The sequence below is a fragment of the Varanus komodoensis genome, unplaced genomic scaffold (assembly GCF_004798865.1).
Source record: "Varanus komodoensis strain SLA01 unplaced genomic scaffold, ASM479886v1 scaffold11, whole genome shotgun sequence".
In the NCBI taxonomy this organism is placed as follows: Eukaryota; Metazoa; Chordata; class Lepidosauria; order Squamata; family Varanidae; genus Varanus; species Varanus komodoensis.
In genome coordinates, this window is record NW_025335317.1 from 16897906 (window position 1) to 16909790 (window position 11885).

General features: G+C 45.5%; 1 protein-coding gene across 3 annotated transcripts in view; it reads right to left on the bottom strand.

Annotated features, from left to right (window-relative positions):
- Positions 1 to 3962, bottom strand: part of LOC123018410 (broad substrate specificity ATP-binding cassette transporter ABCG2-like) — a 57011-nt gene extending 53049 nt beyond the window's left edge. For all 3 annotated transcript variants that reach the window (XM_044420474.1, XM_044420475.1, XM_044420476.1), the window contains exon 1: positions 3726 to 3962. The gene's annotated coding sequence lies outside the window, so the exon portion shown is untranslated. The remainder of the gene's footprint in view (positions 1 to 3725) is intronic.
- Between the last annotated feature and the right edge of the window lie 7923 nt (positions 3963 to 11885).

Here is an 11885-nt window from a genome sequence, read left to right on the forward strand (position 1 = left end):
TCAAAGTGGAACATATGGTAGATGGTTTGCTTAAAAAAAGAAAACAAAAATACTTTAGAAACTTAAATGATGTTGGAAAAATAGTAGCAATGGCTTTAAAGGGATGGAAGGGGGGCAGGGGGATGGCATGCTCAGGATATACTCCCCCAGAGGAGTCAGTGGAGTTTGGCTTTCTTTGTTGGTGTTGCTCCCATCATGCAAAGCTGGAAGTCCTCCCCCATCTTTCTCTCTGTGCAGGCCACTTTGGGGGAAAGGCTCCACGCTCACAGACAGAATCTTAGAAGGGATCAGGAGTGGGTCTCCTCAGGGAAATGATTACTTCATGGATCTGCAGACAGGATCCAAGATTTCTGCAGGTTTAGTTCATGGATACATGTTTGCTTCTGTTGCAAGTAACAGGGCACAGTGTTCTTGGGCCATGACAGTTAAATCTATAAATCATTTAAGCCAGCATTTGAATACTTAAATCTGTTTGGTACCATTATATTAAGCTTAATTTGACTTCATGTGCCCTTAGCTGAATTCATGAGAATGCATTGTAGAAATTCTGATAATGGGAATTATTATCTTATTATTACCTTGGGTGCTACATTCCTGAGGTACGTTGGGCTGAAAGCAAAAGGGGGTGCAGACAAAAATTCAAAGAATGCCAGCATATTATAGCTTAAAGTTTTATTTTCAATAATGAAGCTGCTGTGAAGAGATTGCGATAGATGAGAAAACTGGAATAGGGGAGAAATCGCAAAATAGCCAAGAAACCACCAAATAATCAGTGGAAAGTATCATCCAGCAAGTTCTGGTGGGCAGAATTTTGTCCTCAGGAAGGGACAAAAATCAAGCTTTACCTTAAGGATTTTTCAAAAAAATCTAAATAAATAAATAAAAATTTCTTTAGAAATAATGCCTAATTCCATTTGTGTTTTGTTTAATCTGCACTTCTGCAAGCAGAAGTGAAATGATGGGATGTTTTTGACCCATTCTTGTGAACACTGTGTAAACTTGCGCACTGTGCAGAAAAAAGTCCTCTGACCTGTTTTGTAACTTCAACAGCTGCTTGATTTGCAGAAATTGAGAGGTGAAGACTTTCACAGTGTGGAACTAAATGTACTGCCTGTTATACATCAAAGTGCTATTAAAGAATAGTTACAGAAGCCAGTAGAAAAACTGGCACTCTTTAAATGTTGTCTGAGCTTCTAATCTAAAAATCCCTCTTCTCTGTGTCTCTAGCACTATGGGTGACTCAGGAATACTTAAACCAGGAACCACACTGGTGGAGTGACTAATTTTAAGAAACAAAGACTATGACTCAAATCTGTCTCAAAGCTTTATTCTACCCTAAATTCCCTTGAACTCCCAATACTGCAATCCTATGAACATTTTCCTGAATATGAGCCCCACTGGACCCTAAGGGACTTATCTCCTAGTAAGAACATACAGGATCAGTCCACATGAATGTTGACTGTGGCTTACTGCAGGGGAGAGGGTGAAGAGGAGAAAGCATTCTGTTCATGTTCAGAGGTACTATTTACATGACACTGAATATGGGGCATATGAATGAACTTTCCTTAATTATGCCCTTCTATGCATACCATTTGAACACATATTTTTCTCCTCCTATCACTGAAGATCAAGCGATATAGGTCTCTTATACATTCCTTTTGAGGTACATTTGGCAATGATATGCAATAGCATCTACTCTGTGGCAGCATCCCAACTGTAGAACTTCTTCCCTGAACATTCAGCTGGCCTTCCCTTCTAGTACTTTATCTGCCGGCACTGTGAAATGCTGCTGCTGTTGGAGTTACTATGTGCACACTGTTCTTTTTGCACTGCGTTAATGTATGCATGTATTTCATTTCTATACCGCCCCATAGCCAAAGCTCTCTGGGTGGTTTACAGTTTAAAAAACAGGTCATAAAAACATACCCACATGTATAATGCTGCTCTTAAAAGTCACTCTCAAATGTAAGCATCCCTGTTAATAGAGAACTGCCAGCAATGCAGTCCTCTGAGCTCTGACCACATCAGTGTGTCCAGAACTGACATACAAGCACAGACTCTGATGCTATTGACTCTCAGTCAGGGAAACTCTTGGGGCCCTAACGGTGCCACTAGGAAAAGTGTGTTCAGAACTCGATTCCCTTTCATGGAGGATGCAAACCACTACCTGAAGCATCCTGCTTCATTATAAGGCCACCTCGAGGCTTCGGCAAGGGGCGGCATAGAAATGTTCTAATAATAATAATAATAATAACCTGACAATCTAATTGCATTCTTTAAGGCATTGCTGTAGAATGCGTGGCTTGCTAATGCTGTTGGACTGCCTCTCTCATCTGCTCTAGCCAGCATAGCCAATGGTAAGGGCTGACTGATTTGCTGTCAAAGAACATCTGAAGGGCTACATATTCCCCAGCCCTGCTTTATGACCTCTATGAAGAATGCAACTTTGCCAAAGACGCTCTAGCAAACAATTTCTCTCCCAAAGGACTCCGGCGACTCTAAACTCCAGAATGATCTTTTCCCTTTCATTCTGTTTCCCTAACATAACAGTTGGATCTTCCAAGGCAGCTGAAGACCAAGCACTTGCTGGGGAAGTTGCAACCCTCCAGTAGCAGAGGCAAATTCCATGGAAAGCCTTCACTAAATGGCCAGCTAAAATCTATTGTATCTCTGGACTTCAACAAAAGCAGATGAAAATGGATGATACAATGTATGTGTAGGTTCCTGTATGAAGCATAAGACTTTGGCACCAGGACTTCATGGATAGCAAACAAAGCTTGTAAACAACCACTTATATCTGATAAAAGTACTTCGTATGATTTGTATGGGACAGGAGGCAGAAACACTTCTACAAATGTACATTATTCTGCATGTACCTGGGGAGAGGCTGAGCTTTTCACTTCCAGCAATCCCCTCCTACCTTATGGATTGCTATGGCGCACCTGCATCTTGGCTCATTAGCCCACATGAATTACTTCTGCCCACAAACAGCAGTTACTATGAGGCCTGTTCTCTGAGCAAATTTGCTCTTTCAAAATTTACCATCATCTGTAGGTGTTGAAACCTCCACATGGCAGTTTGCACACAAACACCTATAAAGTTGAATGTATATAGGTGTTAGACTACAGCTTTCACTGGGGCTGATGGGAGTAGTAATCCAAAACACATGGAGGGCATCAGATTTGAGAAGATGGGGTTAGGACATCTGTGTGCATGCAAAGAACAGACAGGTGTGCTTAGGTGTGTTAGCAGCAGATGTTTAAAACTCGCCCACATTTTATATTTTGCATCTTGACTTTAATCACTATTGTTTTGATTGTTGCTGATAATGCTGCCTGCGCAATACACTTGATAGCCTGCAGGATTTAACAACATGGTTATTACGAAACTATAAATGAGAAAAATATTATGCAAACATGCTAAGCAGTGGGAGAAAGGGGAACGGCAGTGCAAAGTTATGGTGAAAGCTGCTTAATTTATAGGCTAGGAGGATGTGAAGAACGGGAAGGCAACACAAGGGCATTCTCGTGTGGCACTGACATCATTTAGGGTTTTACATCCCGTGTGGCATTCAACGTCATTTAGGGACCTTTACGAGCTTGCTTACTGGAAGCAACATTCACTGTGTTCAGCGGGGATCATCCCCGTCCCAAGTAAAGGTGCTCGGGATTGCAGCTGGAAACGCCACGCGCTCATGGCAGCGCCTTGCAGGGCTAACTACTCACCGCGTCCAAGCTGCATTTCCAGGCAGGGCGGGCGGGCGCGGAACCGATTTCCTCTCTGCCTTCCGCGTGCAGCAGGCCCACGGAGCACCTCGGCCTGCGGGCGCCGTCCCCACGGGCCCTTGGCCGCTCTCCGAGATTTCTGCCACCACTCCGGGGCTGCGTGACACATGCAAAAATGGAGACCTGCCTTTCGCTACGGAGCTGGGCTCGCCGACTGGCGCTTCCTCCCCGCCGCTGTAACCTGAGCTCTTGCAACCCGCCCCCAAGAGAGCGGAGGGGTTTGCAGGGTGTTTATTTATTTTTATTGGGCTGCTTGTGCGGATTCCGATTTGCTGCGCCTGAACCGATGTCAAGGCGTCCGGGGAGGGAAAAGCGCTCCGCCAAGAGCGCAGCGCGTCACGTGAGCCTTTGCTGCTGGCGGGAGTTCGGTTCCCGGAGACGCTTCCGACCGTACCTCTCTCCGATTTCACCGCCCCGAAAGGCAGGCAACAGGCGCAAGGACGGTGATTTCACTCATAGGAATATTTTCTGCTGTCCAAGCGTCGCCGCAAAGCGATTGCTGTAAAAATACAAAAACCGCCTCCGCGAACTCTGAACATCGAATAAAAACGCGACGTAAAAATTGCACTTAAAATAATTAAAGGTGAAGTCCTGTGCATGCTTAGGTGGGGTAAAAAGGCCTTGCAACTCCTATGGTTGGTTGGGGAATGCTGAGGGTGGTTATTTCTATTTTTCTGCCAAAATATGCATAGGAATTCGACCTAAATGATGCATAATCTACTTGGTGAGTACTTTCCACAGCCATGATAGACAGGGATAGCTACTTCGGATCTTTTCCTCTGCATCTTCTATCACGGGCAAGACAAGATGTCTTTCTCTAATGGCTGTGCTTGCATCCTGGTTTGCCTTCCTCCTTGAAGCCAATTTGGGTCACACTTTCCAGTCTTGGATTGTGCCTCTTCTCTGCAAGGAACAGTTAATTTAATGGCATTCTCTGGGGGCCCTATTCACGAGTTCTTTGAGACGTTCCTTTAAAGAGACCTGTTGAGGAAAGGGAAATTCCCAGACCTTCATAGATCTCCTCTGCCCAAGCAGGGGCGACAGGGAATCCTGGGACATACAGATCCACCCGTATGTGGATTTATACTCTGGTGGGCAACTTCAGGAGGCAGAAGGGCCGCTCCTATGGCTCCATCTCACCCAAGCCAGGCAATGGTGGCTGCAAATTGAACACTTCCAGAACCCAAAGTTGCTTCCTCAGTAGCTAAAATGACAAAGAGTCTTGCAGTACCTTAAAGACTAAACAATTTCTTATGACATCAGTTGCCTTGGAACAGAGTTCTTTCTATCAGATATATAATGTGAGGCTAAGCTACAAGTATCTAATTTAGCCACATGAGTGCAGGAGGATAATATAGATATTATTTTCTCCAGTGAAGAACAATTGCAACAAGAGCAACCACAATAGGAATTAACAAACTTACCCTATAAATGTGCGCTGGCTATAAAGTATTAAAGGGAAGATGTGGAGGTAACAGGAAGAAATTAATCAGTTCAAGGGCCCATTTCAGTCATGTGGGCACCCATGAGAAGCAGAAATAGTTTTAAACCCACTAACTTTGCTGTGATCCTAAACACACTTGCTAGATCCAAGTTGCGTCTCTTTGCAGCAGATGTATGATCTTGTCTGGGAGGATGGGCATTGCAGGGGGTTTTTTGGGGGGGGGGGGCGTGGCAATAGTGCCATACAAAGTTTTGTGTGGAATAGTAGCTTTTATTTTTCAGGTGCCTGTGAAAAATGCACCTGGACAATGGTGCCACAACCATGCAAAAGGGCCAACCATATAAAAAAGACACCCAAGAGAAGGAACATAGTATAGCAGGCAGCACTTTTCTAAACTGGCAATCAGAAACTGCCACCAGGGCAAGGTCTTTGAGTGGGTGGTAGCCAATCAACTCCAGGCATTCTTGGATGAGACTAATTATCTGGATCCATTTTAGGCAAGGTTCAGGCCTGCTTTTGGCATGGAAACAGCACATATGATGACCTATGCCATGAGAGGGACAGGAATAGTGTTACAAATACTCTCCTTTCCTTGTTTTAATGTGGTCTGTCTTAAACTCTCTTGATATTTACCATTGCCACCAGGTATTTTAATTCCAGTCTTCACACTTAACTTTTTCCACAGTATTGTGCCAGATCTGTTAGCCTTCTTTATTGAACTGTGTGGTCCTGAGGATGAGATGCTGATAATCAAACAGCCTATGACTCCGAGTTAACAATAAACAAAATGAAACTTTATTTGTACAATAAGTGTATTGGTTTTAGAAACAGAAACAGGGCGAGTCAAAAGGGGCCATCTAGTCTGACCCCCGGATCCAGCCGGCTTTGCCCATGACATATCTACCATGAGATGTTTCGAGATATTCCATAAGTTATTTTTAGTGAGTAAAACAATGTTAGTAATAACTTCTAAATGAAGTATCTGACTCTCCTTTCACACTCCTCTCACACAGATCCTCATTTCTCTCCTCCACTCAGGTTTCTGGCAGGTTCTATCTATCACACACCCTTATAATACTTAACACTGTTAGGTTCTGACTCTCCCTAGTCACTAATATGTCATTTAAGTATTCTGCTTCCTTCTTTAGAATCTTAAATACTTTTCATAGCACTGCTTAGGATTCTAATCAGAAGGCTGCCTCTTCAGATGCTGTAGACCACGGGTCCTCAATCTAAGGCCTGGGGGCCTGATCCGACCCACCATGCCCATTTCTCCAGCCTGCTATGCCCATTTGGACACACTGCGTGCACGCCCACACCTACACGCACGCCTGCTGCTGCCCACCTCACCCTGTGTGTGGTTTGCTTGCTTGGAGAAAACGATTTCCAAGCGAGCAAGCTGCTGCCTCGTGCACCCGCCTTGCGGCACGTGCCCACCCCGCCTCCCCTCGCCTCCCCTCGCCTCACTGCGCTGCACCTGGTCTCGTTGCATGCCCTCCCCTGCCCCCACGCACCACCAGCAGCACCTTTCCGGCCCGCACCCAGCATTAGCAGCTTTCAACTGGCCCCCCGGCAAAAAAGCTTGAGGACCCCTGCTGTGGACTTCTGACAAAGCACAACTCTGTTAACTGCTGACAGACCAAACTCTGACAAATTGAAAACCTTTCTTTCTCCACTCACACTTCCAAACTCTGCCCATATACTTTCAGGTACCAACCAATCACCTCTCTCACTCATCCTCCTCTTTCACCCACCTTGCTCTTCTGAAACTTACCCACATTTTAAAAGAACACGTTCTCCTAACACTATGTCATTACAGATAGTGTGACCCTGTAGGCACCCCTGGATCTCCCAGCAGCTTCTGACACCATCTCTCTGGTGCCACTGACTGTGTGGGGGCCACTGTATTACAGTGGTTCTGCTTCTATTTCGACAACTGGATCCAGAAGGTGGTGCTTTGGGGTATTGTTCTGCCCCTTGGACTCTGCAGCATGGGGTTCCTCAGGGGCTGGTCTTGTCCTCCAAGCTGTTTAACATCTACATGAAACCATTGAGTAGGGCCATCCAAGTTTTGGAGTGCATTGCCATCACTATACTGGTGACACACAGCTCTATTCCTCCTTTTCATCTTCAGCAGGTGAGGCTGTAGATGTGCTAAACCAGTGCCTGGCTGCAGCAATGAACTGAATGAGGACAACAAACTGAAGCTCATTCTGGACAAGACTGTTGGTTGATGCTTCCTCTGACCATATGAAGGGTGTTCTACCTGTTCTAGACAGGTTGCATTCCCCTTGAAAGAACATGTTTGTAGCTTGGGGGTGCTCTTTGAGCCATCTTTGTCAGGCCCAGGTGGCTTTAGTGGCACAGAGTGACTTTTAGGAGCCTTGACTGGTGGCCTAGCTACAGTTTTATCTGGACAAAGATAGCTTGGTTTCAGTAATTTACACCCTAGTGATCTCCAGGCTTGATTACTGCAGCGTACTGTATCTGGGGCTGCCCAGGAAGACTGTCCAGAAGCAGACTTGAAAGGACTCAGCTTGCCTCCAGGCCTCCACCAAAGAACAGCTCTATTGTTCTGGTGCCAAGGGCAGGCTAACTCTGAAACATACTGCTGAAGGAGACCTTTCTTCCCCTTCCCCTTCCTTCTCAGAGAGGTTGTAACTGTGTCCCTCTTTCTCTACTCTTCGGGTGTTGCACTCTTCCAACTTGAGAACTGAATTCCATTTTGGAAAGTCCTCAAAACATTCATTCTAGGTGAGAGCAAAGGAGATGGAACCAAAATTCCAGCTTATTTTAGTTGAAGGTCTTACGGCTAGTAACCTGGACTAGCCTTGTCGTAAGGCAGAGTGAGTCCTCTTCCTTAGGCAGCAGATCTAAAATGGTGGTGGATCTTGCATTTCTTGCTTCTAGGAGTTCTGATGCCACCATGCTCTCCATGCCTTCCAAAGCGAGGCACAGGACTGGCAGCTGCCCAGGAGAGCTTCACTGGCCACTGTCCTGTCGTGGCAGGAAAACAGCTGCTGTGGCTGTTTGGCGCCTGTGCCACCACCACTTGCCCTGTGCCTCCTCCTGAAACAGGCACCAGTGGCAGCAAAGGCCGCAGCAATAGAGCGCATGCTGCAGCTCCCCAGAATGCTGTCCATGCAATGCGCTGCACCATGGGCCTCTTGAAGGATCCCATGTGGCCCCCTTGCTTTGCTCTGAGGGGCTCTTGGTGAGAGTGAGGCACTGGGAGGGAGGGAGGGGGCCCTGTCATCACCTGCGTTGCCATGCAGTGGGTGGTCTCCACGGTCACCTTCTCACTCGCACTCGTCTTCACTCTCCTGAAGGACCCCACAGAGCAAGGTATTGAGGTGAGGTCAAGTGGGACAGTCAGCAGGTAGGAAGTGGGGAGGAGACATGGAGAGAGAGGGAGGCTGGGACTGGCAGCTCGCCCTCCCTTTCCGCTTTGTGGTTAATGCATAGAGTCAAGGAAGCTACTGGGGAGAAGAAAGCTTCCTTCAAAAAATGGAGGTGTTGCTGAAATGAAGAGAATGGACGGGACCACAAGCTTGTGTAACAGACAGAGAAGCAAAGAAACAGTTTGCATGTAGCCAACTATATTAAGGCTAACCATATATCGAAGGAAGGAAGGAAGGAAGGAAGGAAAGGAAGGAAGGAAGGAAGGAAGGAAGGAAGGGGGGGGAGAGCGAGAGAGAGAGAGAGAGAGAGAGAGAGAGAGAGAGAGAGAGAGAGAGAGAGAGAAAGCAAGCAAGCAAGCAAGCAAGCAAGCAAGCAGTTGGGCCATTGGATGATAATGGAATTAAAGGCGCACTAAGTGGGGATGAGGAGATTGCAGAGAAGCTGAATGAATTCTTTTGTCAGCCTTCACAGTAGAGGACAAAGAGCAGATACCTGTTTCTGCGCTTATGTATACTGGAAGGGAGTCCAAGAATAGGGCGGATAGTAGTGATAAAAGATGAAATCCTCACCCTTATTGACAAACTGAAAGTCAGCAAGTCACTCTGTCCAGATGGTATTTGTTCCAGAGTTATCAAAGTACTCAAGCATAAAATCACTGACCTTCTTACCAAAATATTTAACATGTCCCTAAAATTAGCCCTTCTACCAGAGGATTGGAAAAGGGCCAATGTGACACCAATTTTAAAAAGGGATCCAGGTGGGACCAGAGAAGTTACAGGGAACTGGGTAACCTGCTTGAAAGCACAACTAAAGATAAAATCAGTAAGCACATAAAGTGAAAAGATATGTTAAGATGATGATGATGATCTGCAAGGGGAAGTCTTGTCTCACTAACCTACTGGAGTTCTGAGAGTGTCAGTAAGCATGTTGTCAGGGACAATTCCTGTTAAGACATTGTTCACTTGAATTTCCAGAAGACTTTTGACAAAGTCCCTCCCTGAAGCCTCCTCAGCAAACTCAGTCATCATGGACTAAAGGGGGGGGGGGGTCCGATTATGGATCACCTACTGGTTAAAGAGCAGAAGACAGAAGGTGGAAATAAATGGCAATTTCTTCCAATGGAGAGATGTCCCCAGTGGAGTCCAAGAGGTTTCTGTATTAGGACCAATGCTTTTCCAACCTATTCATAAATGATCTGTAATTAGGGGTAAGTAGTGAGGTGGCCAAGTTTGCTGATGACACTAAACTTTTTAGGTTTGTTAAAACCAAAAGGGACTGTGAGGAGCTCCAAAGGGATCTCCCCAACCTGGGCGAATGGGCACCAAAATGGCAAATACAGTTCAATATGAGCAAAGGTAGCATTATGCATGTTGGGGAAATTAAATCCCAACTTAAAATATACCCTAACGGGAGCTGAACTAGCAGTGGCTGAGCAAGAATCAGATCTCGGCGTAGTGGTGGACAGCTCGATGAAAATGTTGGCCCAGTGCTCAGCTGCTGTGAAGAAGGCAAACTCCATGCTAGGCATCGTTAGGAACGGAACAGAAAATAGAACTGCCAAGATCTTACTTCCCTTATACAAACCCTTGGTGCAACCACACCTGGAATATTGTGCTCAGTTCTGGTTGCCTTACCTGAAAAGGGGCATTGGGAGCTGGAAATGGTGCAGAGAAGGGCAACAAAAACAACCCGGAGGCTGGAGCACCTCTCTTACGAGGAGGGGCTGTAACAATTGGAACTGTTCAGCTGAGAAGAAAGGTGAATAAGGGGACATATGATAGAGGTGTTTAATATAATGCATGGATGTGGAGAAAGTAGAGAGGAAGGCATGTTTTTCCCTTTCCCATATCACTTGGATCAGGGGTCATCCCATGAAACTGATTGGTGGAAGGTTTAGGGCAGTTAAAAGGAAATATTCCTTTGTACAGTGTATAGTCATTGTGGAATTGGCTGCCATGGGAAATCAAGATGGCCACCAATCTCGAAGTCTTTAGAAAGGGGATTGGACAGATGCATGAAAGAGAAGGCAGTCAGGCACGACCCTCGCAGGCCCTGCGCCTCCTTCTTTCTCAGAAGAGGCATGTGTGAGCGCACCAGTTGCTGAGGAGCTGGGCAGGAGGAGGTCTTGCACCAGTCTGCCTGAGGGATCCTGTGAGCAGCTGGTTTGCACATCATGTGTATGGACTGCTGACTTTTGGTTTGATCCAGCATGGCTTTTATGTTCCATGTGGTAGTTGTGGCTTGCTTTCCTTCCTTCCATTCCCTGCTCAGCAGCTGTGCTCTTCCTCTCCCCCCTCTAAGAGCACTCCCCTTTCTTATTCCTTCCTTCTCACACAGTGGCAACTCCTGTGCATCTCCTCTATCACCAGTGGCAGTGGTGGCGTTTTGTCTTCCCACTTCTGGTGGTGAGAGATTTTGTCCAGTCCAGCCAGAACCAAAGCATAGGAGAAGGATTTTAGAATCAAAGAGGGAAGATTTGTCCTCCCTGGACATTCCTTCTATCATCAGATCTATTTATTGCCTTGCACTAAATTCTGGTCTTTTCCAATTTGATTCCTCTCCCTGGTCACTTTTAGAACCTTCAATTCTGACACTTCTTCCCAAGTGGATGGCATTGGTCTCTCATCATACCAAAACAGATCATGTGTCCCCTTGCAGCTAGAAAGCTGTGACACATATTTTTACATTGATTGCAATTTAATGTATTTTACATGTAAAATTAAATTTGTGGGGAATCTGGATTTAAAAATTGGGAAGCAAATATTTGTTTGGAAGACTTGGACAGACACATTGATTTTTATTTGGATCAGTTTGTCAGTCCTGACTATCTGTATCCATATCTTCCCATTTTCTGCTTTGTGGGCAGAAAATTGCAGCTACAGCTGTATGACAAAATATTCAGTTGAAACATTTGGTAGAATTCAGGTTTGGTCCTGCTATTTTTACAGCTTCAGAGGTGCCTTTGTTATTAGAAATATTGATTGAAGTCAAACAACTACATCAGCCTACAATTCATGTGTATAAATGCCTAGTATTGGTGAACAAATACAATACACAAGATTTCAGCCAAGAATGGAATAATGAGCTGAAGCACTCCATCATGTCTAGTTGATGGAAGGCTTCATTATCATCTGTTTTGCAAGGTGCCATGGATTAGAGGCTACACTTAATTCAGAAACAAATGATGCTTCAAGTATTCTGGAAGCAACATATCTTTGATAAAGGCTTAATCAAATTAACTAACTATTGGTGGT